General features: G+C 36.1%; 1 long non-coding RNA gene across 12 annotated transcripts in view; it reads right to left on the minus strand.

The window, feature by feature from the left end:
- The window catches only part of LOC309870423, a 497,103-nt gene that overhangs the window by 153,301 nt on the left and 322,009 nt on the right, over positions 1-21,793 (minus strand). For 10 of the 12 annotated variants that reach the window (XR_014314572.1, XR_014314573.1, XR_014314574.1 and 7 more), the window contains one exon: positions 20,101-20,174. This is a non-coding gene — a long non-coding RNA (uncharacterized lncRNA). Of the gene's footprint in view, positions 1-3,198; positions 3,354-20,100; positions 20,175-21,793 lie in introns of all 12 variants that reach the window. The other 2 variants (XR_014314577.1, XR_014314579.1) reach the window with 1 other exon arrangement.

The raw sequence follows: 21,793 nt of genomic DNA on the forward strand, positions 1-21,793 counted from the left end.
AGAGGGGCTTTTTTAATATAAAAAACTTTTATTTGAAATTAGTGAAAACAATCCCTCCTCCCATAAACATACAAAAGATAAAGTTTTAAAAAATTATGAACAATTCCACCACTTAAAAATAAATTTTAACAAGAAGCAGAAGAATCTCGCGCTCTGTACTTTCAATCCTTCTCAGTCACCACTTAAGATAACCAGTTTGGAGTAAGTTCTTCCTGTATCTTTCAGACAGTTGTATTTCACTCTGCATCAAGGCTGATAAGAAAATTACCTATATTAACCTGCAACTTCCTATTTAAACTTAAAATACATTATGCAAATCTCTTTAGAGCAGTATATATGGATCTATTTTATGGTTTATAATAGTTTGATATAGTTTAATATAACAATGTTTTCTGTATTTATCTTTTGACAGAAATCAAGTATGCTTTGAAAGTTTGCTATTATGAATAAAGCTGCAATGAAAACTGTTATGTATGTGCAAGTATTTCTTAAGGAAAGATTATTACAAGTGGGTTACTGGGCCTTAAGACATATTCCTTTGAGAAACTTTTTTTTTGACAGTGCATTCTTTAAACATTTAAAACACCAAGCAATTTTGTTAATAAAATAATGACCGTGATTTAGTACCTAACATTCTAGGCAGTATGACATGCCCTTTAAGTGCATTAATACATTTCAGTATGTGAAGTTTATTACATACAGAAATTCTACTAGTTGAATTCTGAAGGACCTTAATTGTCACACTTTGGGACTTGGATTGCTCCTCTACAAGCAATGAGGAGTCTGAAGATTTCTGAGTAAAAGATTGGTCCATTTTATTCACTCAGAATTGATCACTTCTAGGAAGGAAAAAGAGGAAAGAGACCCCTCTGGCTGGAGGAGACATATTAAATAATATCTGGTGAGCCTGGGACTAGAAAATAAAGACCAACCTTTGCAAAGGGCTAACATGAAAAAGGCTTAACACAGATCCAACTTCTTCTGTATTGAAATCTAAAACAAAACGGAAGCCTTAGCAGGAAAAAGAATATCCCTTCAAGTATTATCTGTCAGATAGACAATGGGACGTTGCTTAGAGCAAGAGAAGATTCAGAACATGCTTTCTCATCCTGCCTGTTGTTTCCAATGGACCCCAGATGGTCACTATTAAATTGAAGAAGGTGGGGATGAGGAGAGCACAGGGTCTGTTTAAAAATAAACAGAGCTTTCAAGGCTTAAAAACTATGCTTTCTTGAGTTTCTGTTGTGATTACTCACATACAGAAGTTACCTGAAACAAAGGACCAGACCAACTACGTTTTTGAAGAAACTGTATTGCCAAATAAAAATAAGGAAAAATAAAGAAATAAGGGGAAAAAAAGAGATATAGCATAACTGGAGCAGGCTTCTTCTAGCAGGGTGGTGATGCTCACCAGAGGTGGGGAGAAAAATTAAGATCTTTTACTAAATCAAGATCTCTTACTAAATTTAAGATACCTGGTGGGCCATCTAATTGAAGACAGTAAGTAAAAGACAGTAAGTTGCTTTTATATCTGGAGCCCAGGTGATAGGTTAAGGTCAGATTTAAGATAAATATCTGATATCATCACCATATAAAGAGTATTTAAAGCTACTAAACTGGATGAGTTCATCTGGGCGTATAATAGAGAAGAGGAGATCTAACACAAGAGATTGACAAATCAGTAAGGTAGGAGGGAAATCAGAGAGTGTGAAGACATAGAAGCCAAGGGTAGATATTATTACACACACACACACACACACACACACACACACACACACAACCTGCTCACAAAAGTATTAGATCATTTTGAAATGCTTCTGACAGGTTGAATAAGATGAGAATAGGTCTCTATATCAGGGTACAGGCAATGTCCTCCAGCAAGAAATAAGAAGCAAATTAGTTAATTATGCTACATGATGTTATAAAGTAAATATTTGTTAAGAACAATAAAAATGTTGCCTTTCTTGTCATCACTGGTAGCTAGATGTAAGTCCTGGAAAGACACAATGCTAGTTTTTAATTTTTAACCTAGAGAGAATTTTATGGACAAGGAGATAACTTGGAGAGGGGAAATACCTTGCCCTAGCAACTAAACCACAAAGTGGCAGAACTGGAGATATGATGCAGGTCTTCTAATTCCCAGAACAGGGTCTTCTCTCTAAAAGATAATGTGTGCTCTTTAACATAAATATGTTTTCATTTTTCCAAAATGTTATTTTAAAGTAGAGACGAAGACCCATTCAACACCTGATATGCTGATCTCGAAGAATTTTATTTCAGGAACCACATTCTCAAATATAATTTGCCTCAACATTAGAAGTACAAACAGAACTGTAATTTGCCTTTTTTCCCCCCAGATTGCCCTTTCCTATTGTATCACATATTATTCACCTAACGGCCAAGATATAGCAAACATTTAAAAAAATGTACTGAATGAGTATAGTAATTTTCTGATACCTTATAGTTAGCATTTATGTGGGTACATACACTATTTTAAGCTATGTTAGAATTTAGATGTAAAGAGACAATTTTTTTAGATCTTCAAGAAAAAAATTTCTGAAAAATTAAATGAATGCACTATCATAGGGAAAAATAGCAATTCTGAGAAGAGTAGGGGAAAAGTAACAGTATCAGAAATCTAAAAATAATAGACCTCACTTTCCTGTGAGAAAAAAGTACACAGGAATAGAATATCTCTAAAAATAGGAGTCAGGAAGGATTATGGCTCCGGAATCACATTATCATCTATAGCTTTAAAATATGTAGTCAAAATAAAAAAGTATTTCCACTCCACATCTATTACAATGACTAAGATAATAAAATGACTAAGATAATAAAAATATTGATAATACCAAGTGTTGTCAAGGTTGTGGAGCAACTGGAACTTTTATCCATTTCTGATGGGAATATAAAACGATATAGCCACTTAGTAAAACAGTCTGGCAGTTTCCTACAAAATATACATACATCATCTGAACTAACAAACTGACTCCTGGGTATTTACCTTAGAGAGTGAAAATCCATGTTTGCATAAAATCCTGTACACAAATGTTTATAGCAATTCTATAATAATTGCCCTCCAATGAAAAACAAACAAACAAACAACTAAATGTTTTTCAGTGGGTGAATGGATAAGCAGTCTGGTACAACCATACAAGGGAATGCTACTCATCAATAAAAAGAAACAAATCGGGGCACCTGGGTGGCTCAGTGGGTTAAGCCGCTGCCTTCGGCTCGGGTCATGATCTCAGGGTCCTGGGATCGAGTCCCGTATCGGGCTCTCTGCTCAGCAGGGAGCCTGCTTCCCTCTCTCTCTCTCTCTGCCTGCCTCTCCGTCTGCTTGTGATTTCTCTCTGTCAAATAAATAATAAAAAATAAAATCTTAAAAAAAAAAAGAAACAAATCATTAATACATGCAACAATATGGATGAATCTTAAATGCAATATGCTGAGTGAAAGAATCCAGTCTCAAAAGGTTACATGCTATATGACTCCATTCATGTGAATGACAGTTCTCAGAAACACAAAACTATAGTGGATAAAAAATGGATCACTGGTTGCAGGAGTTGATGGTTGGGGGAGAGATTACAAGAATAAAGAAGTTCTTTGGAGTAATGCAACAGCTCTATATCCTGACAGTGGTGGCAGCTATAACATTTAAACATGTAAATTTATACATGTAATAAAATTCATAGAATTGTAAAGCAAGAAATTTATAAAAATTAACAAAAATGTTCAACATTTTCAGGAGAAAACAAAAGGAAGCAACTGGCTTACATACTGGATTACTGGAAAATAAGGAATATTTAAAAAATACAGACTTATACAAAGCCATGGCTTGTCCTACCAAGAAAATAATTTGGTAAGAGATAGTATTGCTAGTGAAAAAGAAACCTGCAGCTCTCCCTCTCCCATCAGTTAACAAAAATGGGAATTCCAGTATAGCTATAAGCATTTAATAATAATCCTACTTATTTAGAATTTAGTCTCTGTAGTTTATTAGTCATTACTGCTTATGAATCAAGGATACTATCAGCACTTGACTATCATACATATGACAGCCCTCAATAGCAAAGTAAACACTATTACTTAAACTAATAAAGTATTATATTTCATAAACCCTAATGAATCTGTGAATAGACTACTCATTTTTAAAAATGTTTTATTTATTTGGTTGAGAGAAAGAGGGAGAGAGAGAGCATGAGAAGGGGGAGAGTCAAAAAGAGAAGCAGACCCCCAGCTGAGCAGGGAGACCAAAGTGGGGCTCAATCCTGTCCTGAGCTCAAGGCAGACGCTTAACTGACTGAGCCACCCAGGTGCCCCGGACTACTCATTTCTATTGTGTCTCTGAATCCGGTAACTACAATCCATTTTTACTGAAATATCATGAAAGTTTTAAAATATACATTCCTTTGTTTGTTTGTTTGTTTGTTTTTATTCCTTTTATTTTATTTAGTGGTAACATATATAACATAAAATTTACCATTTTAACCATTTTTAGGTATACAGTTCAGTGGCACTAAGAACATCCACATTGTGCAAACATCACCACCATCCATCCCCAGAATGTTTTAATCTCTCAAAATGAGACTCTGTTCCCATTAAATAGTAACTCCCCACTCTTCTCTCCTTCCAGTCCCTGGTGACTACTTTCTTTGTGTATGAATTTGACTATTCCAGGTACTTCATATAAATGGAATCATCCAGTATGGGCCTTTTTGTGTCTGGCTTATTTCACTCAGCATAATGTCTTCAAGGTTTATCCATGTGGTAGCATGCGTCAGAATGTCATTCATTTTTAAGGCTGAATATTCTGTACAATATTCTGTTGTACTATTCTGTTGTATTTATATGCCACATTGTGTTTATCCATTCACCTGCCAATGGTCACTTGAGTTGTTTCCACCTTGTGAAGATCAAATGTACATCCCTTTGACATTGCAGTCAGCCATCATTTCTCCCCCATAAATCAGACTCAAGGCATATTCTGATACCCTTAGCAATGCAAGGCATTTCATTTACAATAGTCAGTTTTAAAGAGAACTTTGAAAATTTGGTCAGCTATGCTTAGTTTCTAAATAATTATTGTGGTAATAGCAATTCTATGTTATCAAATATTTGTTCAAGTTTGGTCATTAGCTTAATGTTTGTGTGATATGCATGTCTGTAAGATGCATACAGCTGTATTATGCATAATGTTAAAGCTTATTATTGTCTGGCTAGGAAGGTGGTCATTATCTAGAAAAATGATTTTCTAGAGTGAAGCAGCAGGTTAAACCAAACCTGAATTGGAAAATTTTGAAATGAAATAAGAGTTTCATCCTTTTAAGGTTGTAACTTGCTGCGAAACTTCACCTTTGACAAATGAAAACAGAATATCTGGGAGGGGGCAAATGCATTGTTTTTCTTTTGTGTTTCATTTTTTGCTGTTTTTTGTGTGTGCATTTTTTGTTGTTGTTTTTACTTTATAGATGATTTTAACATGCAGCCAGGATTAGGAATCTCTGAGCTAAAGAAAGAGATTCCAAGTTAGGAAGAGCTAAGAGTAATCAAGTAAAAGCACCTGTAAAAAGTAGTTGGGGCCTGGAGCATCAAAATGAAGGGAAGAGAAATTCAGAATTGTAAATGGCAGAAGAATCACTCAAACAGGGAGAAATTAAGTAGCCTCTTAGGTAAAAACAGAGGAGTAGGAGTGGTGTCAATTATAATAATAATTAACACCTAGGTTCTAACGAGCTCCAGGACCTAACCTAGAAATTAAGCCATGAAAAATGGTCTGAGGAAGTCAGAAGGTGAGAACAAGATAAATAGGTAAATATTTAGAAGAACAGGAGATTATAGAGTTTTGGAAATATCCACTTTCTTGATTGTATGTAGTTTTTATTCCATGTAAATGTTTATAGTAACCGAACTTTATAGGTGTCACATGAAGTCATTTATCATCTAAAATACACATTACATTTCTAATCAAAAACATAGTTGGAATATATCCATCGACCTAGCTAACTTCTTTGGACTTCTCATAGGTGAAGATCAGAGACCTGTTTGTGCTACACTAATCCATTACCAGTAACTAGAAAAGGAGTCATCTCTCTCACAACCTTCTTCCCCCAATTATTCCACCAGAGCTGAAGGACTACTTGAGTATTAAGAATGACCAGAACATTGCACCACAACAGCAGTCTATTAAAAACTCTCAGCAACAATATTATGTCACTCAAACTTGAGGTGAAATCTCTTCATTATAGGAGGTACCAATATTAAAATTAACATTGATCGAAAGCACAAAAACAAAATGACAAATAAGGAAGGATAGCCCAAGAGCACTTTTCCTTTTCTTGTGTGTGTTTGTGTGTATGTGTGTGTGTGTGTGAGAGAGAGAGAGAGAGAGAGAGAGAGGCATTTTGGAAAATGCAAAGAATGGAAAAGAAATGAATAATGACCTCTCAGAAATGAACACTAACATATGTTTTATGTCTTGACTTTTTTTCCACTTAAACATTATATAAGCATTTCTTAGCTCTTTAAAATCTCTTCATAAACACTATGTTTTTCTAATCACATCTCTATTATCTGACATCTTTCTAGCTAGAGTTACTGTTCTCACCAGACTATTGGGGCACAGGGAGGAGTCATATAACAGATAAGAATTCATATTCTTTGTGTAAATCCCCTAAACTGGAAGCATAGGGTAGAGAAGGGGACCTACACCTTGAGGCAAGCTTTCCATGACCAGCTACTCATTGACTTCTTCAGCTCCCTAAGGTTACGAGCAATAAATATAATTGTGAGCATATTCTAGAGATCTCCTCACACCTGTAAATGGTTTACTCTGAGTCAGCACTCTCTAAATGGAAGGAGAAGACAGCTGGCTGGCTGGATGTGCCAAGTAGAGCCAGCCCACCCAGGGTAGAACCCATGAGGGACCGGGAAAGATTTGTGAAAATGTAAAGAAATAGCTGGAGTGTCAAAATACATTTTATTTTACTTTTTCATGCTTCCTAATCTCCTAGCCAATCACCTTCTTCCACTCTCCACACACTCTCATTTTCATTTGGGAGGAGGGACCCTCTCTCTTTGTCTAGCTATCTGCCTGTCTCTGTCTCTCTCTCTCTCTCTTTCCCCCTCCCTTCATTCCTCTCTCCCTCTTTTTCTCCATTCCTCCCTCTCTCCTTTTTCATAAAGCCTCTGTCATAACTGGCTGCAACATGAAGTAAAGTATGCCTGTGTATCACTACTCATGGTTATCATATTACAACTTTCCTTGTTTTAAATTAAGCTCATGGTGCGTCTGTTCTCTATCTGTAAAAGGTCAGACATTGTCAGGACTTTTCTGTGATGGGATGTAGAATGTACTGACTTGGGGAGCCTGTGGAGCCTAGTGGGTTAAGCCTCTGCCTTCAGCTCAGGTCATGATCCCAGGGTCCTGGGATTGAGCCCCTGCACAGGCTCTCTGCTCAGCAGGGGCCCTACTTCCCTCTCTCTCTCTGCCTACTTGTGATCTCTCTTTCTCTGTCAAATAAATAAATAAAATTAAAAAAAGAAAAAAAAGAAGAAAGAATGTACTAACTCTGGGAAACATGGTCTCTCAGACTGTACAGTCCTCTCCTGCCTTGTTCCAGTTCAGATATACTGCCTAACTCATATGCTCAGGCCTATTTAAGTACATTCTAAATGGGGCCTTTGGTGCATATCTTCAAGCTAAGGCATCAGGGTCTGCCCCTCTGATTACTTAAAACTCCTGTGAAGGGACAACTGGGTGGCTCAATTTGTTAAACCGCTGCCTTTGGCTCAGGTTATGATCCCAGGGTGCTGGGAATCTAGTCCCACATCAGGCTCCTGGCTCATCGGGGAGCCTGCTTCTCTCTCTGCCTCTGCCTCTGCCTGCCACTCGGCCTGGTTGTGCTCTCTCTCTCTCTGACAAATAAATGAGTAAAATCTTAAAAACAAAACAAACTTGTGAAGTTTCTGTTGGGAATATAGTCCTGAAACCTTATCTTGCAGAAGTATTTTTTCTTTTCTCTCCTTATTCTTTTCTTTCTTCCTTCCTTCTTTCCTTCACCCCCTCCCTCCCTCCGTCCCTCCTCTCTGTCTCTCTCCCATTCATTCATCCATTCTTGTCCTCCTCAGTGAGTGAAGGAAGCTTGAAAATCTAGTGAGATTATCATCAGAAAGGGAAGAAAAAGACAAACCCAGCAAGAAGTTGGGAGGTGAGCAGAAAAGTTAATTGACCTGCGCCAAGGAGGATTAGTGAGAGCTCTTGACAAGGAGAGAGAGGCAGCAGAAACTTCAGGGAAGCTATTATGAGAGATGTATTGTGGATGACAGAAATAGACAAAAAACAAAAACAAAAACAACCAAACCCCCCAAAAAGGTTTTTGGTGAATCTGTAGGTTATATATACAGAGAAACTATACTAAAGACTCAAATTACTTCTAACAACTTTTGCTTGTTCAACTATTAGTTCTTTGTATATGATTCCATGTATGAACCTGCATCATGAAAGAGCTCAGCTACACACACACACACACACACACACACACACACACACACACACATCATACTTATTAACAAGAACTAGTAGCATCATAGAGCTCAGGAAATATTTATTGAGTAAATGAGCCACTCTATTTAGAGTATGTGCTTTACTCTGTATTATGGAGGTTGAGGTAATACAATGAAATTTAAAGTTCTGCATGGTGATTATTTTTCTCAGGCTGATTTTCCAAGAAACAAAAGGTAGCAATTTAAAAAATAATTTTATATATTCATTTTCAAACTTATAGATATTCACTATAACTAATGAAACAATAAAAATGTTTAAAGAAAAAATTAATAATCTTCCATCAATCCTTTTTTATTCTCAACCCTGTGAGATGACCATATATGGTCATAGAACATGCACAATAAACTTATTCATAAATATTCATTACCCTGAAAATTTGTTCTTTTCACTTAATAAACTATGATCATCCTCCCAGATCAATAGCAATAGATATAATTCATTCTTTTTCAAATGGCTGTATAATCTTCAATAATACCTGTCCATACCATATGGTATATATGTAGTCAAATTAATAAATTCAATATCTTTTTCAAAAAATGTTTATTAAAGTTTTACTAAATTTTCACACAAGATACTCAACTAACACTGAATATCTATCCAGTGCCAGTTTTAATAAATGAGAAAACTAGTAAGTTACTCATGGTTCCTTACCCTAAGAAATTCACTCTCTAATAAGGAAAGATAAAACAGTAATTTTTCTTTTTAATTTAAGAGAAACTGCTCAGAGAATTTACAGTAAAAAATGCCTTTAAAATAAACCTTTAGGGACACCTGGGTGGCTCAATGGGTTAAATATCTGCCTTTGGCTCAGGCATGATCCCAAGGTCCTGGTATTGAGTATCACATTGTGCTCCTTGCTCAGCAGGGAAGCCTACTTCTCCCTTTGCCTGCCACACACGACCCCCCTGCCACGCTTGTGCTCTCTTGCACTCTCTCTGACAAATAAATAAATTAATAAACCTTTAAAAAGAATAACTAAAAAATAATAATTTTTTTAATAAAAAGAGTAACATATTACTGGCAATTCATTGTTAGTCATTTCTTCCAATGTATGAAGAGTGCTTAGCAGCAAAAGAGTACCTCCCTATATGGCAACTCAAAAAACAAACTAATTTCTAAGCAGGAAGACCTCAGATAAAGCACGTTACTCTGGAGACCTCAAAGTGATTTATAATTCTGCTAATACTTTTACTGTAATAGTACTACATGATATTTATGAACTTCCTTTATTCCATAGAGCTCTAAATACTTCATATATATCATTTGACTTCTTTGAATAATGTCTGCACAGATCGAGAAAAGTGTCCCCTACAGATAAGGAAAATGAACTTAAAGACAAAACTATTTGACAATGCCTGGATCAAGTCTCCAGATAGTCAGCCCCATGCTCTTCCCTTTCCATTACACTTGGGCCTCCCTTGTGGTAACTGCAATGATAATGTGGATAGTATGATGTAATCAATCAGAAAGTCTCATGAAGCATAAGAGTCAGTATTTATTAAAAAACAAGGGTTTTTCATGCAAACTATTTCTTTATCTGCTAAAAGCACTCATGAACAAAGCTGCACTGACAAGTTTTCTGGGTGAATCCAAGTTAACCTACAGAGCATTTAGGCTAGTCGGCCCCTCTCACTTTCCAGTGGTGCAAGAAGATCAGACAGACAGAGCATGAAATGTATAACCCGGGTTTTCAGGGGTTCCTGCCAGCTCTAGTCCAGAGAAGAAAACAGAATTCTGATAGTAACAACACCGGCAATGATAACAATGTTAGACATATATTGATTATTTAATAAAGTCCTATAAGATTCAAGTAAGTTAAACAAAGAATAGTTCAGTAAAATTGTAGCAAAGGCTAAGCAAATTTCATCTGGTCAAGTGCAATTGCAAAAAAGTAAATGACTGTCAAGAATCTTAATCTTTGAGTCCTTATAACTATCATCATGAACAAACTTATTTTCCTATATCTTTGAGGACATTTTACCATAGGAAGTTTATAATTCTGAGAATCTGATACTAACCATTAGATTGAGTTCATTCTGTATTCAATTTCTCATGACCTCCAGAAAGAATGTCGGTTTAGCATGGCCTCTTCCCTTCTCCACTTGACCCAAAGAATAGTGCTTTCACATTGCCATTTGGGATACGTGAAGGGGTGCATTTAGAGCCAATGTGCTGCAACCTGAAGTGAAAATCTCTTTGTGCCTAATTCCCTGGAAATTTACTGTTTCAGAGTCACACGTCTCCTGATTGCTTCTCACCAGTCTTGAAGAGATTAGATAAGCTTCCTTCCTCTTACAAAAGCTTCTCTTCATTTAAAAGTCCTTTGAGAACAAAACATTGAACCAGAATTGGATTTTTAACAAAGTATTATAAGACTGTTGAAAATATTTTTTTTTTCTCCTGATGAGACCCTGCAGTTCAAAAGATGTATTAATGTACTTTCTGATTTAGGGCTACTAGCAACATACTGCAAAGTACAAGGATGGGCCAAAGAACAAAGTCCTTTCTGCAAAGTAGGAAAGATGGTTTTCATGGAGTTATTTTAAAAGACTTGAGTGGACCCTTTCACATAGGAAGACTTAGAAGTCAAACTCAAGAAACAGAGAGGATAAAGTAACAGCTGCAGAACCCTAACAGGTAAGCATCACTTCTAATTACCATAAATTTGTTATGTATATTGGTGCCATTCCATACTGACAATTGGTTTTAGAATGATTAAGTGTACTCTCTAGTAATAGAAACTGACCTTCTCAGAAATGAAGGTGTATACATGCAGTGCCACTAAAGTTGACACATAGAAGGAAATTCAGGATCATGTCTGAGTGGGAGCTGCCATTAAAAAAACTGTTTCCAAGCTCTTCCTCCTCCCCTTTTTCCCCTTCCCGCCTACCCTCCCAACTTGTCCTCCCTCCCTCTCCCTCTCTCTCTCTTGCTTTTATCAAGAGTCCACTTCTCATGTAGTCCTCACTGGTCATTAGAAAACAATCTAACAATAAGTATGTTTGGATTTTCAGTTTTGCACTTTTCCTAGAAGAAGTTAACAATGAGCTCTTTCATTGACCTGTATCTCTAATCAGGCTTCTAAGTCTTCAAATACGTTAGTTTTGAGAAGGAAAATGTAAAACTTCTTCCTTCGTATTGGCCTCATAAATACAGTAATTTTACCTCTTTTACTTTTCAAAGGTGTATTCAAGTATGATATAGGCTAGTAGTACCGTTATCTGTGATATGATTGGGGTCTTGGGCACAGACACAGAGTGAATCAAGATAACGTAGAGATGAAAGAGTAATGTCACAGATTTGACCTATCTTCCTAGTTCCTCATTTCTCAAAGAAAGAAACATAGATGGGGCATTATATTTATTTCCAGATAAGGTAATATAACTTAATTATAAAAGCACCTTCTCAACACACTCTCTTACTTCTTGGGAAGTCGATGAGAGCTACATTACAATTCTCCTTTGCCAGATAAGGATCTGAGTATGAGGACCATAGAAGACTAACCAACATCCATGAGAAGAGCAGACTTGGAGGTTGATGGAACAATGGAAACAACGCCTGGGATCAGAAAGATGTGTGTTAGAATTCTGGCTCAGGCTTTTACGAAGATATGTGGGACAATTTCATCTCATTAAACTGAGGATTAGAACATTGATCTTGAGGTACTGTTGACAGAATTAAATGAGAAGAACTTTATGCAGAGAGGGCACCTGCTAAATCTTCCTTTTCTTCCTAACTTTTATTTCAAAAGTTTGGACTATTATAGAACTAATGACCTATGTGACCACATGAGCTAAGGCGATAACAAAATGCAATAGATAAAACACCAAGCAGCAGATAGTACAGAGTTTGAATCAGTTAGGCCTGGCATCAATACAAATTCACTTACTGGCTTTGCAATCTTGGATGTTACTTAATCTATCTGGAGCTCAGTATTCTCATTATAAAATGGAAACGATTCCTACTTTGCAGAGTGGTTGCTGAGTGTGGTAGCAAGGATTAAAGACAACTTTCACAAAGCATCTGGTACATTAAGTAAACAGATTGTGAGTAATACATATTGTTCAGATTTTTATTAATTAAAGCTTGTCTGTAGACTTATCTCCTGTACTTAATATTCTTTTTTCTACTCAAGACCTTGCAAGGTTTATGGTAGGGGTGTTGATCACTGATTAGCTGGTCTCGTGTTAATCTACCTCCTAAGAATTAGGGTTATAGTTCCAGCCCTGACATTAACTATTTAACTGTATGTCTGAAATAAGAATTCTAGGCCTGAATTTTGTTCATCTCTAAAACGAGGAGGCTGGAATAAATAATTCCTAAGTTTCCCTGTTGCTATAATATTTTATGATTCTAGTGTGTTTTTACTGAGTTATAGCAGATAAATCTTCATATCTTTAGAGTTTAACCTACTTCTCTATGGTTTAATTTTTACATTCCCTCTACTGTATTTCTTTTTCCTTTTTTCTTCTCTCTTTTTTTCTTTGACGAAAGGGGATAATTTCTATCATTTTGCAAACAAACCAATATCTCCTTTCTGACTTAGTGGTAATTCCATGATATTAATGCATCATACTTTAAATTAATCTGCATTGTTTTTAATCCTGAAATTCAGTAATAATGAAGAGAGTAATAATGAGGATAATGATGATTCATTTGGAGGCTTTCTGTGCCTCCAGGCCCCTGGTCATTGCACATGATAAAATACACCTCAATTAAAAATCAGATCAAGGTTTAATATGTTAAAAATACATCCTAGGAGTAAAACACATTTTTGGTATTCATTCCTACATTGAGCAATGAGCACTTAAAAATAAACAAAAATAAGAGATTCATTAACCAACAACATAATCTTAATAATTATTAACTAGAAAGGAAATAAAATTAACTTGACCTTATCTTAGAAGGTTGTTGGGAATCTGCTTTGGTTTATGTAGATGGGAAATATGTTGTGAACTATTAGACCTCAGTTTCAGAAATCCAAACCGCCCTCAAACTTAGAAGTGAACCTTTGGCAAAGATTTAAAGTAAATGTGTAGTTGCTCTGAGCTGGTATATATTATTTAACTTTGAATTATTTTCATCTTTTTCTATTCAATTAATATATATATATATATATATATATATATATATATATAATATTACACACACACACACACACACACACACACATCTATTATGTGTTTTTCCAATGATTCAAAATAAAATCCAATTCATCACCCTGCTACTCCTCTGACATCACTTCCAATTAGTCCCCTCCTTTGTTTACTTTCCTCTAGCCACTCTGGAATCATTTTATTTCCTTGAATACACAAAGCTTGTCTTTGCCTCAGAGCACTGTCCATGCTATTTTGGTCTGGAGCTTTCTCTTCCTTACATGATCCTATCCCCACCCCAAATTCTTCACTTGCCTGATTCTTCCTATCAACTTAAATTACACTTTCTATGATAATTTTTCCTCACTACTCAGTGGATAGTATAATAGATTTTCCCCATGCATTACTGTCTTGCATATCTATTAGCTCTTTTCATGGACTATAATTTGTAATTTTGTAATTATTTGTTTACTTATTTAATGTCTGATTCCCTTAGGACACTGTAAGTTCCATGCGAGCCTGACAGACCATTTCTATATTCCCCAGATTAACCATGGATGGGTAATGAATTAGTGATTCTACTGTGGTAAGTTTTGTAGAGTTTAGAAATGTTAGTTAAATATGGACTCTATTCCCAAAGAATTTATTATCTAGTAAAGAGATAAAGTCTACACATAAATATCATTAAAAATATAGAAAGTAATTCAAGTCTCAAAAAAAGTGTAGACAAATGCTACATTAGTTTCACAGCCTATTGTGACAAATTACTAAAAACTTGTTGACTTAACAGAAATATATTCTCTCACAATTTTGAAGGATAGAAGTCCAAAATCAAATTGTCAGCAGAGCCAGTACAGGTAAGAAGTGGGTTTGGTAAGCAGGGGAGCATGGATTATTTCTGGGTGGGTCAAAGAGGGAAGGTTTCATGGAATTAATAGCATTTAAAATAGACCTGGAAGGATGGGTTAGATTTACATATGTAAAAACAGAATAACGGAATTCCAGATGGCAGGAACAATATTAATAAGGGAGGCTGGTGGTGGTGGTGAGGAAATTTGGCCTGAGTGTTTGGTATATCAAACCATAAGAATAAGTCAGAAATTTGGTTAGAATTAGATTTTAGATGGTCATAAACACAGGCTAGAAATCGGTAATTAATCTAGAATTACTAAAGTTTTGTCTGAACAAAGTGATATAATCTTAGGACTCCTGCTTCAGGAAACCCAATGAGGCAGCAGTGTTTAGGATGAACTGGTCTCCCTTCCCCCCCGTCTTCCTCAATTAGGAGATTATTGCAAGCAAGTGGACATGAAAACCTAAGACAAAGGTACCAAGGAAGGAGAATGAACAATACCTGGCCACTTGGACACCTGAGGGGCGGGGGGAAAGCAAGAATGATATATTTTGAGTTGGGATCACCTGGACAATTGAGATGAAAAAAATTAGTATTGTCAAAAGGGGGATGATTAATTTTCACTAGGAGGATAAATTCAATTTTGATGTACTGACTTGGAAAAAAACAGTGTGATAGCTATTTGAAGATTTAAATAAGAACATTAGAAATACAAGACTGGAATTTGGGAGAGATATCAGGACTAGAGATATAAATGTGTGAGTTATCAGTTGTGTAATAACTGAAGTCATACAACCTTGGAAAGCTGTGTCAGATGATGGGAAAGGTACGTATATGGAGTGACACACCTATTAATATTCTATCTTTTACATTCACCTGTTCTATGACCTGGGGCAAACTGCTTAATCCCTCCACAAAGAGGGAGAAAATGATATTATCCCTGAGTTGGGATTATGTGAGTATTTAAAAGACCAATCTTCTTGATATATGCTTTCATATTTTGGTGGCACAATTCCCAGTAAGAAATATATTTATTTTGCAATCCATTATCTTAAAAATATGTAACACACTCTTTTTATGAATTTCTCCCTTTGATACTATTTCATTAAAAGCATATTGACTGTGATCCTTTCAACTGATTCCATGACCTATGAATGGTTCTCAACCCACACTTTGGAAAACACTGGCTCCAACTAGCAACCTATCCTCAGATCACACCATTACTATTCACTGTTCCCTCAACTTTCATTTTCATTAATTCCTCTAATTGGGCTACTGTTAAGTATCAGATCATTTTTTGATGGTCCAAAGGAAATGATAAATATTTGCTTACTCTGCTGTACCCATTCAACATAACTGTCTTTAACTGTATTTATTGCCCAAACAGATTATGAACTCCTTGATGACAGGAAGTATGCATTATTTACCCTGGTAAAAAGATTGTTTATAAGAGGCACAGAATAAGTTTTAATTTATTGTTAAAGAGAAAAAAGTTCTGAGGAGATAATCTTGTTGGGCACCTACATCCAAGTCCCGGCGCTGGCATCCTCATGCTTCAATTCTTTCTTCTCTATATGCTAAAGCTTCCATGGAATTTTTAAAGGCAGAACACCATCTCCTCATCTGGGCACAAAGACATAACCACTAATATTTTGTACATAGAAACTTGACCTTCTTCACAGTGGGGATGGGAAGGTTGCGAGGGTATAAAATAAATTTGAGGAAGTAACTAAGATATATCCAGGAGTTAGCTCTGGGTAAAATAATAGAAAAGTTCCTACGCTGGTCTCCTCGGATTGCTAAATGACAGAATCCAATAAAGGCAACCTGAAATAAATTACTAGGGCAAGTAATTCATTTTAAATTATTAAAGTTTATTTCATTTTTTTTTCAGACACTAAAAACTTTTCTCTGACAGAAATGACCTCTGGCAACAGTGACATTCTGACACCATGCGTGATGCACACTCTTGGGAAGTCTGAATTCCATGTCACAATGGCTCTGTTCAGATTACTGGTTTTATCGTGCCTGTAAGCACAATTAAACTACTGAAGTTTTTAATGGTCTTCTGTCTACTTTGTAAATTGTCATAAAGAATATTAAGTCAACCAAATAAATTTGCTTCTGTGTAACTCATTACACAACAAGAGGCATGATATCAAAATGTACATTAAAAATGAAAACAGCAACAACAACAACAACAACCTTTTTAAGATAACAATGAATATTTCCAGAATACTCCTTATGTATTAATTTTGGGCTAGTCTGTGGAGGAGACTATAGTTCCATGGGTCTCATAAAATAAGCCTAAGGCAATTTGTTCCTCAGAAAACACTGCTCAAACACTGCTCAGACCTTTCCCACAGAGTAAAGACCAAAGCCCCAGAGTCTAAATTCAGGTCTATTCTCAAGCCTAGATGACTAAAGGATGATCTGCATTGGTGGTCATTATGGCTTGGGTAACTTGCATACCTTCCCCTGGGCCTCAATATAGTTATTTCAAAATTAAGATTATTAGGACTTCTGCTTCTTTTTTTTTTTTAAGATTTTATTTACTTATTTGACAGCGAGAGATCACAAGTAGGCAGAGAGGCAGGCAGAGAGAGAGGAAGGGAAGCAGGCTCCCTGCTGAGCAGAGAGCCCGATGTGGGGCTTGATCCCAGGTCCCTGAGATCATGACCTGAGCCAAAGGCAGCGGCTTAACCCACTGAGCCACCCAGGCGCCCAGGACTTCTGCTTCTTACAGCTTTTGTACTATAATGTTTGATGAAGCTCTACCCTTAAATCCTTTCACCTCAATTTTGTAATCTTAAAAAATATGAAATGTGTTTATAAAGTTCTTTGATATCCTTAAATGTTATTCAACATGATAACAGTACAATTCACTAAGCCTAAATTTTATCATTTTAGTTTTGCCTCAGAGGCCACGTTTTATGAAAGCTTTAATTTGCATCAGCTGTAGCTGATTTAATAAAAATGAAGGTACCCCTTTTGGAAATAAATTAAAATTGGTGGGGGAGGGCAGAGAACTTTATGCAAAGAACAAACAAACAACAAAGCAAAACAAAAAATCACCAGGAAGCTAAATGTTGAAGGGGTCAGAAGGGGTCAAATCATTTTGAGTTCTGAAGAATATTGTGGTCCTATTATGCTGAGAAACTGAGAAACTGGTCGTGGTTTTTTATGCGCCTGTTGAAGCTTCTAATGATGACTTCCCCAGGTTAACTGCCCAGATACCTATCATACCACATGCCTCTATGTGCCTCTTTCCTTCAAGCACAATTCACTGCATGGCAATTAAACCAACAGGTGAAGAGCCCATCCTGGAGTCAGGTAGATTTATCTCTGGAGACAACTCCAAAGTATGGGATCTAAGACATGCAAATTAAATGGAAAACTATTGGAGATGATTTCACGGAAAAAAGGATATGATATGACTAGGCCCTCCTCATCACGGTGATGAAAAAGAAGTGTAAAGTCAATTAGGAGAAATACTAAGAGATGGACGCCTAATGTGATATGCTGGACAGTTGGTTTGCTTTGACAAATTCCTTTAAAATTGTCTTTCTGGGGAGCCTGGGTAGCTCAGTGGGTTAAGCCTCTGCCTTCAGCTCAGGCCATGATCTCAGGGTCCTGGGATTGAGGTCTGCACCGGGCTCTCTGCTCAGCAAGGAGTCCGCTTCCCCCACTCTCTCTGCCTGCCTCTCTGCCTATTGTGATCTCTGTGTCAATTAAATAAAAAAAAAATTTTTTTTAATTTAAAAAAATAAAATAAAATTGTCTTTCTGACTGTCAAGAACTTTATCCAACCCCTCTTCACAATATATATTCTCTGACAAAATAAATCCTAAAGTTTATTAACACATTTTGTAATTGTATTAATAACAGTAACCATCTCTTCATTACTTTTATTATGCTAAGCACTGGAGATTAAAAAAACAAGTCAGATGGGCGTCTGGGTGGCTCAGTGGATTAAAGCCTCTGCCTTCAGCTCAGGTCATGATCTCAGGGTCCTGGGATGGAGCCCCAGCATCAAGCTCTCTGCTCAGCGGGGAGCCTTCTTCCTCCTCTCTCTCTGCCTGCCTCTCTGCCTATTTGTGATCTCTGTCTGTCAAATAAGCAAATAAAATCTTTAATAAAAAAAAAATGAGTAAGAAACAGACCCTGCTTTTGGAGACCTTTGAACTGTTGTAGTTATGACAAAAGCAACAATAAACGTCATTTATTCCCTCATACCAGTCAAGCACTGTACTCAGTGAGCACCATGAATAAGCTCCCTTTCCATTTATCAGATACACTGATGGTGAGGTGATTTTGCTCTGTCCATGCATCATCTCTCTCCTCCCACCAAAAAATGGACCTAGCAGAAATTCAGACCATACGTAGAGACGCTTAATTTCTGGACTATCTGCAGTCAACACATAAGCACTATAGCCAATAATGAAAGAGTACAGTGAATCAAAGTGAAAATGGAAGAAAGTGAATCACCTTTAATGCACTCTGTGGGACAGACACGGTGGCACTCTGAAAACCACGACACAGTAGACCCTGCATTTGGCCTTCCAACAATGACTCAAAAAGATGGGTGTTATTTCAGTGTTTTAAGACTCTCTAAGGAAAGACCTTGCAACACATTAAACTGCAAAACTTAGGAAGACATCATAACCTTCTGGATTTCATTACCCAAACATACATTTTAATCTAAAATTAAAAAATAAAAAAGATTGACTTTTCTCATAGTATTTCACAACCTTTGAGTGCAGCATTAAAATGCTTTTCTTTTTTCCCCCACCAACTATAAGCTTCTGTTTTCTTACCCTGGGCGTCTGAATCTTTTATATGCTCGGGTTCTATTCACTGCCTGTTATTCAGACATTGAAATCCCAAGTGTTAATTGTTCTTCCAAGTACATTGACAAAACAGCAGCTAAATAAGGGTAGACCAGACTGTGGTAGACTCTGACATGCATTTATGGAACAATGGGGCTCTGAGAGACAGCCTTGTAGCTCACGGGAAGACATAAGATGTGCTATTTTGACTGCTTCATAGCAGAATGGGGAACACACGCACACAAGGGAATTATGCATTTTACTTAGTTTTGCCCAAAGTCCTCAAGGCAACAGAATCTTGTGATGTCATCATGAACTTTTTTCTCTCCATTTCCATTGACACTAAAGGCTAAAAATTTCTAATGACATCACAAAGGAAACAGGAATCTACTTTGATTCCATAAGAAATCCATTACCTTCAATGAGACTTGAACAAAAAATGTGAGAATCCCTCCTGTCACGGTGTATGTCACTGTGCGGATGCACAGTGGGTGACACCCTCCCTAATGCAATTCAAACCAGGCAAAAAAAAAAAAAAAAAAAAGATTCACAATTTAGGTTGAATAAAAAAGACATACTGAACATTGAGCCCAACAAATTTTCTTTTTTTATAGAAGGAAATCATTTAAACATATATTTCTTCAGGGATATTCAAATTTTTACTCATGCCTGGTTACTATGTTACCAATGTTTTTGTCTTTTCTTGGGTTGGTCACAAAATCACAGAGGAAGAAGGTACAGGAAGCTTTCACTTACAGGAATGCAGTGCAGCTCAGTCTTTTGTTTTTAAGGTGCAGTGATTTCAGTCTCTAAATGTAACTTCAGGCAGTCTGAAAAGAAACAGGTTAAAATCTCTTTCAGTTATAATTGGTATTTCAGATTTAATTAAAAATTAAACTTTCATAATGTTTCACCATCCAAAGCAATGCATTATCAGTCAAGCGTGGCTTTTTTTTTTTTTTCTGTTAAGGAAAAAAAAAAAAACCCTCTTCCCAGAGTAGTTTTTTAATGAAAAGAAAAGGATCTAAAGAGGAAAAAAAAAAAGCAATTCTGAAAAACAAAATATGCCTCCCTGTTTAGGACTTCATAATGATATGACTAGAAGCTCAGTGGCTCTGAATTTCAGCTAAATTCTATCTGATTTTTAAAAACTCCTCAACAACAATTTCACAGCCTAAAGATTACATAAAATGTTAATTTTAGATAATAAAGAATAAAATCTATTATCTGAATATACATGTTGAAGGGAAATTATGACTTCAAATAGAACTGGAAAAAAAAAAATGTTAGATCTACTACTTTCAAGTGGCTGCATTGGTGGTGGGGCAGATGGTGAAGCAGAGGTAAATGAACGTATTTAGCAATACAGAATGCCCATTGCAATGTATGGTGGGCTTAGCATGCCGGATACCACATCATATCTACATACATCTTATCAGTTGCTGCCGCTGCGGTGTGAAGCAGCATGAGAAGACCATCAGGATTTGAATTGGTTCCGTGGTTTTAAATAACTGAACCACATTTTTTAATATGTATTTTTAATCTTCAAATTAAGAGTCCAGGCATTAAAATCTCCAACTATGTCATAAATATTTGGGCTTAAAATGTCACACTATTTTTTCAATCCCTTCTTTCTTCATACAGCACCATCTCTAAATAAGATAACAGTTTAAAAAAAAACAGACTAGATTAAGTCATCCCTATTTTTAGCTTTAGATAACTGACACTACAGGATTTAGAAAAATATAGCTTTCTCGTGTAAAATGAAGATAATACAATTATCTTTCTTTTACTTCACAACACAGTAGTACATTTTTTAAATATATTTGTAGCACTAAATGTGGTGTGTTTATGTCCACCTTCACATGAATGTAAGGTAATATTTTAATATCTCCATATATGAGAGCATGATCATAAATCACCCTTGAAATTGCATCTATTATTAGAAAATGCATCTCATCTGACTTATGAATTCTATTTTCTTTTTCCCTTCTAGTGTAGGGAAGAATATTTTAGGTATTGTGTCTATTCGATATATATAGATTTTAAATGCAAACTGGTACAGATTCACTAAATCCATCCATGAATGGATCAGAAAAAAAATCACTGACATTGACTAACTAAACTTTTCCCCTGCTTCTCACATGCTTGAATTAGACTAAAAATGCACCAGTGTAAAGACAGAAATTATGGAGGCGTCACCAGGGACAACTGAATGAGAGGAGGGGAGTGCACATATTTCCTTATAAGGTAACAAAACATTCATAAATGAAACTGACAAAAATAACTCATGCTCAGAAATTATATGGATAACAATAATCCCCAATAAACAAGTCAGAAATACAAAAACTGCCCACCTCTACATAAATCTGAATCACCGATTGGTATTGTTCTACTCACCGCTCAAATATGGTTAGTGAAAAACTGATTCACTATCTAGTTCATACAG

The sequence above is a fragment of the Mustela nivalis genome (genome assembly GCF_964662115.1).
Source record: "Mustela nivalis genome assembly, chromosome: 1".
Lineage (NCBI taxonomy): Eukaryota > Metazoa > Chordata > Mammalia > Carnivora > Mustelidae > Mustela > Mustela nivalis.